We start from the raw sequence: 13929 nt of genomic DNA on the forward strand, positions 1-13929 counted from the left end.
TCGTTTTTGTTACTCAGATATTGATTTAGCATTTTAAATTCATTTAATAAATTAAAAAATTGTACTTTTGGGAAATATTTAATTGTCTTAAACAAATTGTGTATATAAATTTTATTTAACTAACTTTTGTTAGTTTATCTAATATTATTTTGTCAACATGTATTAGCTTGTGTATAATTCATATAAATTGTACTTTTGGGAAATATTTAAATAACTTTCGAAAAAATTTTTGTATAAAGAGTGTATGTATCAACTTTTGTATAATATTCTGAAGATGACTTTGGTAAAGTCGAAACATGTCAAAAATAAAACGTGTCGTAATTTTTATGAAAATACTTTGCAATCTTGTGTTGCTACGAAGTTTTGGAAATTTTCATTTTTAATGAGACGCTGAATAAAAGAAGTTTAATCGCCGGCAAACAAAAACCGGCGACTTCCCGTAAATCCCGGACTCGGCCCGTATAGTCAAAAGTATACAAAGAAAGTACCCGGGGTGTAAACTCATTTCCCGAACGATTTTTTAAGTTATTATTTCACCACTAAAACGCATGAGACTTGTAGTTTTTAAAAATGTTTTCATTTTTGATGAGACGCTTAATAAAAGAGGTTTAATCGCCGGCAAACGAAATCCCGCGATTTCCCGTAAATCCGGGGCTTGGCCCGTATAGTCGAATGTATACAAAGAAAGTACCCAGGAAGTAAACTCATTTCCCGAACGATTTTTTAAATTATTATTTCACCACTAAAGCCCATCAGACTTGTATTTTTAAAAATGTTTTCATTTTTGATGAGACGCTTAATAAAAGAGGTTTAATCGCCGGCAAACGAAATCCCGCGATTTCCCGTAAATCCCGGGCTTGGCCCGTATAGTCGAATGTATAAAAGAAAGTACCCAGGAAGTAAACTCATTTCCCGAACGATTTTTTAAATTTTTTTTTCACCACTAAAACGCATGAGACTTGTAGTTTTCAAAAATGTTTTCATTTTTGATGAGACGCTGAATAAAAGAAGTTTAATCGCCGGCAAACGAAAACCTGCGATTTCCCGTAAATCCCGGACTCGGCCCGTATAGTCAAAAGTATACAAAGAAAGTACCCAGGGTGTAAACTCATTTCCCGAACGATTTTTTAACTTATTTTTTCACCACTAAAACGCATGAGACGTGTAGTTTTCAAAAATGTTTTCATTTTTGATGAGACGCTGAATAAAAGAAGTTTAATCGCCGGCAAACGAAAACCCGCGATTTCCCGTAAATCCCGGACTCGGCCCGTATAGTTAAAAGTATACAAGGAAAGTACCCAGTGAGTAAACTCATTTCCCGAACGAATTTTTAAATTATCTTTTCACCACTAAAACGTATGAGACTTGTAGTTTTCAAAAATGTTTTCATTTTTGATGAGACGCTGAATAAAAGAAGTTTAATCGCCGGCAAACGAAAACCTGCGATTTCCCGTAAATCCCGGACTCGGCCCGTATAGTCAAAAGTATACAAAGAAAGTACCCAGGGTGTAAACTCATTTCCCGAACGATTTTTTAAATTATTTTTTCACCACTAAAACGCATGAGACGTGTAGTTTTCAAAAATGTTTTCATTTTTGATGAGACGATGAATAAAAGAAGTTTAATCGCCGGCAAACGAAAACCTGCGATTTCCCGTAAATCCCGTACTCGGCCCGTATAGTCAAAAGTATACAAAGAAAGTACCCAGGGAGTAAACTCATTTCCCGAACGATTTTTTAAATTATTATTTCACCACTAAAGCCCATGAGACTTGTAGTTTTTAAAAATGTTTTCATTTTTGATGAGACGCTGAATAAAAGAAGTTTAATCGCCGGCAAACGAAAACCCGCAATTTCCCGTAAATCCCGGTCTCGGCCCGTATAGTCAAAAGTATACAAGGAAAGTACCCAGTGAGTAAACTCATTTCCCTAACGAATTTTTAAATTATTTTTTTACCACTAAAACGCATGAGACTTGTAGTTTTCAAAAATGTTTTCATTTTTGATGAGACGCTGAATAAAAGAAGTTTAATCGCCGGCAAACGAAAACCTGCGATTTCCCGCAAATCCCCGACTCGGCCCGTATAGTCAAAAGTATGCAAAGAGAGTACCCAGGGTGTAAACTCATTTCCCGAACGATTTTTTAAATTATTTTTTCACCACTAAAACGCATGAGACTTGTAGTTTTCAAAAATGTTTTCATTTTTGATGAGACGCTGAATAAAAGAAGTTTAATCGCCGGCAAACGAAAACCTGCGATTGCCCGTAAATCCCGGACTCGGCCCGTATAGTCAAAAGTATACAAAGAAAGTACCCAGGGAGTAAACTCATTTCCCAAACGATTTTTTAAATTATTATTTCACCACTAAAGCCCATGAGACTTGTAGTTTTTAAAAATGTTTTCATTTTTGATGAGACGCTGAATAAAAGAAGTTTAATCGCCGGCAAACGAAAACCCGCGATTTCCCGTAAATCCCGGACTCGGCCCGTATAGTCAAAACTATATAAGGAAAGTACCCAGTGAGTAAACTCATTTCCCGCACGAATTTTTAAATTATTTTTTCACCACTAAAACGCATGAGACTTGTAGTTCTCAAAAATGTTTTCATTTTTGGTGAGACGCTAAATAAAAGAAGTTTAATCGCCGGCAAACGAAAACCTGCGATTTCCCGTAAATCCCGGACTCGGCCCGTATAGTGAAAAGTATACAAAGAAAGTACCCAGGGTGTAAACTCATTTCCCGAACGATTTTTTAAATTATTATTTCACCACTAAAGCCCATGAGACTTGTAGTATTTAAAAATATTTTCATTTTTGATAAGACGCTGAATAAAAGAAGTTTAATCGCCGGCAAACAAAAACCCGCGACTTCCCGTAAATCCCGGACTCGGCCCGTATAGTCAAAAGTATACAAAGAAAGTACCCAGGGAGTAAACTCATTTCCCGAACGATTTTTTAAATCATTTTTTCACCACTAAAACGCATGAGACTTGTAGTTTTCAAAAATGTTTTCATTTTTGATGAGACGCTGAATAAAAGAAGTTTAATCGCCGGCAAACGAAAACCTGCGATTTCCCGCAAATCCCCGACTCGGCCCGTATAGTCAAAAGTATGCAAAGAGAGTACCCAGGGTGTAAACTCATTTCCCGAACGATTTTTTAAATTATTTTTTCACCACTAAAACGCATGAGACTTGTAGTTTTCAAAAATGTTTTCATTTTTGATGAGACGCTGAATAAAAGAAGTTTAATCGCCGGCAAACGAAAACCTGCGATTGCCCGTAAATCCCGGACTCGGCCCGTATAGTCAAAAGTATACAAAGAAAGTACCCAGGGAGTAAACTCATTTCCCAAACGATTTTTTAAATTATTATTTCACCACTAAAGCCCATGAGACTTGTAGTTTTTAAAAATGTTTTCATTTTTGATGAGACGCTGAATAAAAGAAGTTTAATCGCCGGCAAACGAAAACCCGCGATTTCCCGTAAATCCCGGACTCGGCCCGTATAGTCAAAACTATATAAGGAAAGTACCCAGTGAGTAAACTCATTTCCCGCACGAATTTTTAAATTATTTTTTCACCACTAAAACGCATGAGACTTGTAGTTTTCAAAAATGTTTTCATTTTTGGTGAGACGCTAAATAAAAGAAGTTTAATCGCCGGCAAACGAAAACCTGCGATTTCCCGTAAATCCCGGACTCGGCCCGTATAGTGAAAAGTATACAAAGAAAGTACCCAGGGTGTAAACTCATTTCCCGAACGATTTTTTAAATTATTATTTCACCACTAAAGCCCATGAGACTTGTAGTATTTAAAAATATTTTCATTTTTGATAAGACGCTGAATAAAAGAAGTTTAATCGCCGGCAAACAAAAACCCGCGACTTCCCGTAAATCCCGGACTCGGCCCGTATAGTCAAAAGTATACAAAGAAAGTACCCAGGGAGTAAACTCATTTCCCGAACGATTTTTTAAATCATTTTTTCACCACTAAAACGCATGAGACTTGTAGTTTTCAAAGATGTTTTCATTTTTGATGAGACGCTGAATAAAAGAAGTATAATCGCCGGCAAACGAAAACCTGAGATTTCCCGTAAATCCCGGACTCGGCCCGTATAGTCAAAGGTATACAAAGAAAGTACCCGGGGTGTAAACTCATTTCCCGAACGATTTTTTAAATTATTATTTCACCACTAAAGCCCATGAGACTTGTAGTATTTAAAAATATTTTCATTTTTGATGAGACGCTAAATAAAAGAAGTTTAATCGCCGGCAAACGAAAACCTGCGATTTCCCGTAAATTCCGGACTCGGCCCGTATAGTCAAAAGTATACAAAGAGAGTACCCAGGGTGTAAACTCATTTCCCGAACGAATTTTTAATTTATTTTTTCACCACTAAAACGCATGAGACTTGTAGTTTTCAAAAATGTTTTCATTTTTGATGAGACGCTGAATAAAAGAAGTTTAATCGCCGGCAAACGAAAACCTGAGATTTCCCGTAAATCCCGGACTCGGCCCGTATAGTCAAATGTATAAAAGAAAGTACCCAGGAAGTAAACACATTTCCCGAACGATTTTTTAAATTTTTTTTTCACCACTAAAACGGATGAGACTTGTAGTTTTCAAAAATGTTTTCATTTTTGATGAGAAGCTGAATAAAAGAAGTTAATCGCCGGCAAACGAAAACCTGCGATTTCCCGTAAATCCCGGACTCGGCCCGTATAGTCAAAAGTATACAAAGAGAGTACCCAGGGTGTAAACTCATTTCCCGAACGAATTTTTAATTTATTTTTTCACCACTAAAACGCATGAGACTTGTAGTTTTCAAAAATGTTTTCATTTTTGATGAGACGCTGAATAAAAGAAGTTTAATCGCCGGCAAACGAAAACCCGCAATTTCCCGTATATCCCGGTCTCGGCCCGTATAGTAAAACGTATACAAGGAAAGTACCCAGTGAGTAAACTCATTTCCCTAACGAATTTTTAAATTATTAATTCACCAGTAAAGCCCATGAGACTTGTAGTTTTTAAAAATGTTTTCATTTTTAATAAGACGCTGAATAAAAGAAGTTTAATCGCCGGCAAACGAAAACCTGCGATTTCCAGTAAATCAAAGAGACTACCCAGGGTGTAAACTCATTTCCCAAACGATTTTTTAAATTTTTTTTTCACCACTAAAACGCATGAGACTTGTAGTTTTTAAAAATGTTTTCTTTTTTGATGAGACGCTGAATAAAAGAAGTTTAATCGCGGGCAAACGAAAACCTGCGATTTCCCGTAAATCCTGGACTCGGCCCGTATAGTCAAAAGTATACAAAGAAAGTACCCAGGGAGTAAACTCATTTCCCAAACGATTTTTTAAATTATTATTTCACCACTAAAGCCCATGAGACTTGTAGTTTTTAAAAATGTTTTCTTTTTTGATGAGACGCTGAATAAAAGAAGTTTAATCGCCGGCAACCGAAAACCCGCGATTTCCCGTAAATCCCGGACTCGGCCCGTATAGTTAAAAGTATACAAGGAAAGTACCCAGTGAGTAAACTTATTTCCCGAACGATTTTTTAAATTATTTTTTCACCACTAAAACGCATGAGACGTGTAGTTTTCAAAAATGTTTTCATTTTTGATGAGACGATGAATAAAAGAAGTTTAATCGCCGGCAAACGAAAACCTGCGATTTCCCGTAAATCCCAGACTCGGCCAGTATATTCAAAAGTATACAAAGAAAATACCCAGGGTGTAAACTCATTTCCCGAACGATTTTTTAAATTATTTTTTCACCACTAAAACGCATGAGACGTGTAGTTTTCAAAAATGTTTTCATTTTTGATGAGACGATGAATAAAAGAAGTTTAATCGCCGGCAAACGAAAACCTGCAATTTCCCGTAAATCCCGTACTCGGCCAGTATATTCAAAAGTATACAAAGAAAGTACCCAGGGTGTAAACTCATTTCCCGAACGATTTTTTAAATTATTTTTTCACCACTAAAACGCATGAGACGTGTAGTTTTCAAAAATGTTTTCATTTTTGATGAGACGATGAATAAAAGAAGTTTAATCGCCGGCAAACGAAAACCTGCGATTTCCCGTAAATCCCGTACTCGGCCCGTATAGTCAAAAGTATACAAAGAAAGTGCCCAGGAAGTAAACTCATTTCCCAAACGATTTTTTAAATTATTATTTCACCACTAAAGCCCATGAGACTTGTAGTTTTTAAAAATGTTTTCATTTTTGATGAGACGCTGAATAAAAGAAGTTTAATCGCCGGCAAACGAAAACCTGCGATTTCCCGTAAATCCCGGACTCGGCCCGTATAGTCAAAAGTATACAAGGAAAGTACCCAGTGAGTAAACTCATTTCCCTAACGAATTTTTAAATTATTTTTTTACCACTAAAACGCATGAGACTTGTAGTTTTCAAAAATGTTTTCATTTTTCATGAGACGCTGAATAAAAGAAGTTTAATCGCCGGCAAACGAAAACCCGCGATTTCCCGTAAATCCCGGACTCGGCCCGTATAGTCAAAAGTATACAAGGAGAGTACCCAGGGTGTAAACTCATTTCCCGAACGATTTTTTAAATTATTTTTTCACCACTAAAACGAATGAGACTTGTAGTTTTCAAAAATGTTTTCATTTTTGATGAGACGCTGAATAAAAGAAGTTTAATCGCCGGCAAACGAAAACCTGCGTTTTCCCGTAAATCCCGGACTCGGCCCGTATAGTCAAAAGTATACAAGGAAAGTACCCAGTGAGTAAACTCATTTCCCTAACGAATTTTTAAATTATTTTTTCACCACTAAAACGCATGAGACTTGTAGTTTTCAAAAATGTTTTCATTTTTGATGAGACGCTGAATAAAAGAAGTTTAATCGCTGGCAAACGAAAACCTGCGATTTCCTGTAAATCCCGGACTCGGCCCGTATAGTCAAAAGTATACAAAGAAGGTACCCAGGGTGTAAACTCATTTCCCGAACGATTTTTTAAATTATTATTTCACCACTAAAGCCCATGAGACTTGTAGTTTTTAAAAATGTTTTCATTTTTGATGAGACGCTGAATAAAAGAAGTTTAATCGCCGGCAAACGAAAACCTGCGATTTCCAGTAAATCCCGGACTCGGCCCGTATAGTCAAAAGTATACAAAGAGAGTACCCAGGGTGTAAACTCATTTCCCGAACGATTTTTAAAAATTTTTTTTCACCACTAAAACGCATGAGACTTCTAGTTTTTAAAAATGTTTTCATTTTTGATGAAACGCTGAATAAAAGAAGTTTAATCGCCGGCAAACGAAAACCTGCGATTTCCCGTAAGTCCTGGACTCGGCCCGTATAGTCAAAAGTATACAAAGAAAGTACCCAGGGAGTAAACTCATTTCGCAAACGATTTTTTAAATTATTATTTCACCACTAAAGCCCATGAGACTTGTAGTTTTTAAAAATGTTTTCATTTTTGATGAGACGCTGAATAAAAGAAGTTTAATCGCCGGCAAACGAAAACCTGCGATTTCCCGTAAATCCCGGACTCGGCCCGTATAGTCAAAAGTATACAAAGAAAGTACCCAGGGTGTAAACTCAATTCCCGAACGATTTTTTAAATTATTTTTTTACCACTAAAACGCATGAGACTTGTAGTTTTCAAAAATGTTTTCATTTTTGATGAGACGCTGAATAAAAGAAGCTTAATCGCCGGCAAACGAAAACCTGCGATTTCCCGTAAATCCCGGACTCGGCCCGTATAGTCAAAAGTATACAAAGAGAGTACCCAGGGTGTAAACTCATTTCCCGAACGATTTTTTAAATTATTTTTTCACCACTAAAACGCATGAGACTTGTAATTTTCAAAAATGTTTTCATTTTTGATGAGACGCTAAATAAAAGAAGTTTAATCGCCGGCAAACGAAAACCTGCGATTTCCCGTAAATCCCGGACTCGGCCCGTATAGTCAAAAGTATACAAAGAAAGTACCCAGGGAGTAAACTCATTTCCCAAACGATTTTTTAAATTATTAATTTACCAGTAAAGCCCATGAGACTTGTAGTTTTTAAAAATGTTTTCATTTTTGATGAGACGCTGAATAAAAGAAGTTTAATCGCCGGCAAACGAAAACCCGCAATTTCCCGTATATCCCGGTCTCGGCCCGTATAGTAAAACGTATACAAGGAAAGTACCCAGTGAGTAAACTCATTTCCCTAACGAATTTTTAAATTATTTTTTCACCACTAAAGCCCATGAGACTTGTAGTTTTTAAAAATGTTTTCATTTTTAATAAGACGCTGAATAAAAGAAGTTTAATCGCCGGCAAACGAAAACCTGCGATTTCCAGTAAATCAAAGAGACTACCCAGGGTGTAAACTCATTTCCCAAACGATTTTTTAAATTTATTTTTCACCACTAAAACGCATGAGACTTGTAGTTTTTAAAAATGTTTTCTTTTTTGATGAGACGCTGAATAAAAGAAGTTTAATCGCGGGCAAACGAAAACCTGCGATTTCCCGTAAATCCTGGACTCGGCCCGTATAGTCAAAAGTATACAAAGAAAGTACCCAGGGAGTAAACTCATTTCCCAAACGATTTTTTAAATTATTATTTCACCACTAAAGCCCATGAGACTTGTAGTTTTTAAAAATGTTTTCATTTTTGATGAGACGCTGAATAAAAGAAGTTTAATCGCCGGCAAACGAAAACCCGCGATTTCCCGTAAATCCCGGACTCGGCCCGTATAGTTAAAAGTATACAAGGAAAGTACCCAGTGAGTAAACTTATTTCCCGAACGATTTTTTAAATTATTTTTTCACCACTAAAACGCATGAGACGTGTAGTTTTCAAAAATGTTTTCATTTTTGATGAGACGATGAATAAAAGAAGTTTAATCGCCGGCAAACGAAAACCTGCGATTTCCCGTAAATCCCAGACTCGGCCCGTATTTTCAAAAGTATACAAAGAAAGTACCCAGAGTGTAAACTCATTTCACGAACGATTTTTTAAATTATTTTTTCACCACTAAAACGCATGAGACGTGTAGTTTTCAAAAATGTTTTCATTTTTGATGAGACGATGAATAAAAGAAGTTTAATCGCCGGCAAACGAAAACCTGCGATTTCCAGTAAATCAAGGAGACTACCCAGGGTGTAAACTCATTTCCCAAACGATTTTTTAATTTTTTTTTTCACCACTAAAACGCATGAGACTTGTAGTTTTTAAAAATGTTTTCTTTTTTGATGAGACGCTGAATAAAAGAAGTTTAATCGCGGGCAAACGAAAACCTGCGATTTTCCGTAAATCCTGGACTCGGCCCGTATAGTCAAAAGTATACAAAGAAAGTACCCAGGGAGTAAACTCATTTCCCAAACGATTTTTTAAATTATTATTTCACCACTAAAGCCCATGAGACTTGTAGTTTTTAAAAATGTTTTCATTTTTGATGAGACGCTGAATAAAAGAAGTTTAATCGCCGGCAAACGAAAACCGCGATTTCCCGTAAATCCCGGACTCGGCCCGTATAGTTAAAAGTATACAAGGAAAGTACCCAGTGAGTAAACTTATTTCCCGAACGATTTTTTAAATTATTTTTTCACCACTAAAACGCATGAGACGTGTAGTTTTCAAAAATGTTTTCATTTTTGATGAGACGATGAATAAAAGAAGTTTAATCGCCGGCAAACGAAAACCTGCGATTTCCCGTAAATCCCAGACTCGGCCCGTATATTCAAAAGTATACAAAGAAAGTACCCAGGGTGTAAACTCATTTCACGAACGATTTTTTAAATTATTTTTTCACCACTAAAACGCATGAGACGTGTAGTTTTCAAAAATGTTTTCATTTTTGATGAGACGATGAATAAAAGAAGTTTAATCGCCGGCAAACGAAAACCTGCGATTTCCCGTAAATCCCAGACTCGGCCCGTATATTCAAAAGTATACAAAGAAAGTACCCAGGGTGTAAACTCATTTCCCGAACGATTTTTTAAATTATTTTTTCACCACTAAAACGCATGAGACGTGTAGTTTTCAAAATTGTTTTCATTTTTGATGAGACGATGAATAAAAGAAGTTTAATCGCCGGCAAACGAAAACCTGCAATTTCCCGTAAATCCCGTACTCGGCCCGTATAGTCAAAAGTATACAAAGAAAGTACCCAGGGAGTAAACTCATTTCCCGAACGATTTTTTAAATTATTTTTTCACCACTAAAACGCATGAGACGTGTAGTTTTCAAAAATGTTTTCATTTTTGATGAGACGATGAATAAAAGAAGTTTAATCGCCGGCAAACGAAAACCTGCGATTTCCCGTAAATCCCGTACTCGGCCCGTATAGTCAAAAGTATACAAAGAAAGTACCCAGGGAGTAAACTCATTTCCCAAACGATTTTTTAAATTATTATTTCACCACTAAAGCCCATGAGACTTGTAGTTTTTAAAAATGTTTTCATTTTTGATGAGACGCTGAATAAAAGAAGTTTAATCGCCGGCAAACGAAAACCTGCGATTTCCCGTAAATCCCGGACTCGGCCCGTATAGTCAAAAGTATACAAGGAAAGTACCCAGTGAGTAAACTCATTTCCCTAACGAATTTTTAAATTATTTTTTTACCACTAAAACGCATGAGACTTGTAGTTTTCAAAAATGTTTTCATTTTTCATGAGACGCTGAATAAAAGAAGTTTAATCGCCGGCAAAGGAAAACCCGCGATTTCCCGTAAATCCCGGACTCGGCCCGTATAGTCAAAAGTATACAAGGAGAGTACCCAGGGTGTAAACTCATTTCCCGAACGATTTTTTAAATTATTTTTTCACCACTAAAACGAATGAGACTTGTAGTTTTCAAAAATGTTTTCATTTTTGATGAGACGCTGAATAAAAGAAGTTTAATCGCCGGCAAACGAAAACCTGCGTTTTCCCGTAAATCCCGGACTCGGCCCGTATAGTCAAAAGTATACAAGGAAAGTACCCAGTGAGTAAATTCATTTCCCTAACGAATTTTTAAATTATTTTTTCACCACTAAAACGCATGAGACTTGTAGTTTTCAAAAATGTTTTCATTTTTGATGAGACGCTGAATAAAAGAAGTTTAATCGCTGGCAAACGAAATCCTGCGATTTCCTGTAAATCCCGGACTCGGCCCGTATAGTCAAAAGTATACAAAGAAGGTACCCAGGGTGTAAACTCATTTCCCGAACGATTTTTTAAATTATTATTTCACCACTAAAGCCCATGAGACTTGTAGTTTTTAAAAATGTTTTCATTTTTGATGAGACGCTGAATAAAAGAAGTTTAATCGCCGGCAAACGAAAACCTGCGATTTCCAGTAAATCCCGGACTCGGCCCGTATAGTCAAAAGTATACAAAGAGAGTACCCAGGGTGTAAACTCATTTCCCGAACGATTTTTAAAATTTTTTTTTCACCACTAAAACGCATGAGACTTCTAGTTTTTAAAAATGTTTTCATTTTTGATGAAACGCTGAATAAAAGAAGTTTAATCGCCGGCAAACGAAAACCTGCGATTTCCCGTAAGTCCTGGACTCGGCCCGTATAGTCAAATGTATACAAAGAAAGTACCCAGGGAGTAAACTCATTTCGCAAACGATTTTTTAAATTATTATTTCACCACTAAAGCCCATGAGACTTGTAGTTTTTAAAAATGTTTTCATTTTTGATGAGACGCTGAATAAAAGAAGTTTAATCGCCGGCAAACGAAAACCTGCGATTTCCCGTAAGTCCCGGACTCGGCCCGTATAGTCAAAAGTATACAAAGAAAGTACCCAGGGTGTAAACTCAATTCCCGAACGATTTTTTAAATTATTTTTTTACCACTAAAACGCATAAGACTTGTAGTTTTCAAAAATGTTTTCATTTTTGATGAGACGCTGAATAAAAGAAGCTTAATCGCCGGCAAACGAAAACCTGCGATTTCCCGTAAATCCCGGACTCGGCCCGTATAGTCAAAAGTATACAAAGAGAGTACCCAGGGTGTAAACTCATTTCCCGAACGATTTTTTAAATTATTTTTTCACCACTAAAACGCATGAGACTTGTAGTTTTCAAAAATGTTTTCATTTTTGATGAGACGCTGAATAAAAGAAGTTTAATCGCCGGCAAACGAAAACCTGCGATTTCCAGTAAATCAAAGAGACTACCCAGGGTGTAAACTCATTTCCCAAACGATTTTTTAAATTTTTTTTTCACCACTAAAACGCATGAGACTTGTAGTTTTTAAAAATGTTTTCTTTTTTGATGAGACGCTGAATAAAAGAAGTTTAATCGCGGGCAAACGAAAACCTGCGATTTCCCGTAAATCATGGACTCGGCCCGTATAGTCAAAAGTATACAAAGAAAGTACCCAGGGAGTAAACTCATTTCCCAAACGATTTTTTAAATTATTATTTCACCACTAAAGCCCATGAGACTTGTAGTTTTTAAAAATGTTTTCATTTTTGATGAGACGCTGAATAAAAGAAGTTTAATCGCCGGCAAACAAAAACCCGCGATTTCCCGTAAATCCCGGACTCGGCCCGTATAGTTAAAAGTATACAAGGAAAGTACCCAGTGAGTAAACTTATTTCCCGAACGATTTTTTAAATTATTTTTTCACCACTAAAACGCATGAGACGTGTAGTTTTCAAAATGTTTTCATTTTTGATGAGACGATGAATAAAAGAAGTTTAATCGCCGGCAAACGAAAACCTGCGATTTCCCGTAAATCCCAGACTCGGCCCGTATATTCAAAAGTATACAAAGAAAGTACCCAGGGTGTAAACTCATTTCACGAACGATTTTTTAAATTATATTTTCACCACTAAAACGCATGAGACGTGTAGTTTTCAAAAATGTTTTCATTTTTGATGAGACGATGAATAAAAGAAGTTTAATCGCCGGCAAACGAAAACCTGCGATTTCCAGTAAATCAAAGAGACTACCCAGGGTGTAAACTCATTTCCCAAACGATTTTTTAAATTTTTTTTTCACCACTAAAACGCATGAGACTTGTAGTTTTTAAAAATGTTTTCTTTCTTGATGAGACGCTGAATAAAAGAAGTATAATCGCCGGCAAACGAAAACCTGCGATTTCCCGTAAATCAAAGAGACTACCCAGGGTGTAAACTCATTTCCCAAACGATTTTTTAAATTTTTTTTTCACCACTAAAACGCATGAGACTTGTAGTTTTTAAAAATGTTTTCTTTTTTGATGAGACGCTGAATAAAAGAAGTTTAATCGCGGGCAAACGAAAACCTGCGATTTCCCGTAAATCATGGACTCGGCCCGTATAGTCAAAAGTATACAAAGAAAGTACCCAGGGAGTAAACTCATTTCCCAAACGATTTTTTAAATTATTATTTCACCACTAAAGCCCATGAGACTTGTAGTTTTTAAAAATGTTTTCATTTTTGATGAGACGCTGAATAAAAGAAGTTTAATCGCCGGCAAACAAAAACCCGCGATTTCCCTTAAATCCCGGACTCGGCCCGTATAGTTAAAAGTATACAAGGAAAGTACCCAGTGAGTAAACTTATTTCCCGAACGATTTTTTAAATTATTTTTTCACCACTAAAACGCATGAGACGTGTAGTTTTCAAAATGTTTTCATTTTTGATGAGACGATGAATAAAAGAAGTTTAATCGCCGGCAAACGAAAACCTGCGATTTCCCGTAAATCCCAGACTCGGCCCGTATATTCAAAAGTATACAAAGAAAGTACCCAGGGTGTAAACTCATTTCACGAACGATTTTTTAAATTATATTTTCACCACTAAAACGCATGAGACGTGTAGTTTTCAAAAATGTTTTCATTTTTGATGAGACGATGAATAAAAGAAGTTTAATCGCCGGCAAACGAAAACCTGCGATTTCCAGTAAATCAAAGAGACTACCCAGGGTGTAAACTCATTTCCCAAACGATTTTTTAAATTTTTTTTTCACCACTAAAACGCATGA

This window comes from Hydractinia symbiolongicarpus, chromosome 7 (genome assembly GCF_029227915.1).
Source record: "Hydractinia symbiolongicarpus strain clone_291-10 chromosome 7, HSymV2.1, whole genome shotgun sequence".
NCBI lineage: Eukaryota > Metazoa > Cnidaria > Hydrozoa > Anthoathecata > Hydractiniidae > Hydractinia > Hydractinia symbiolongicarpus.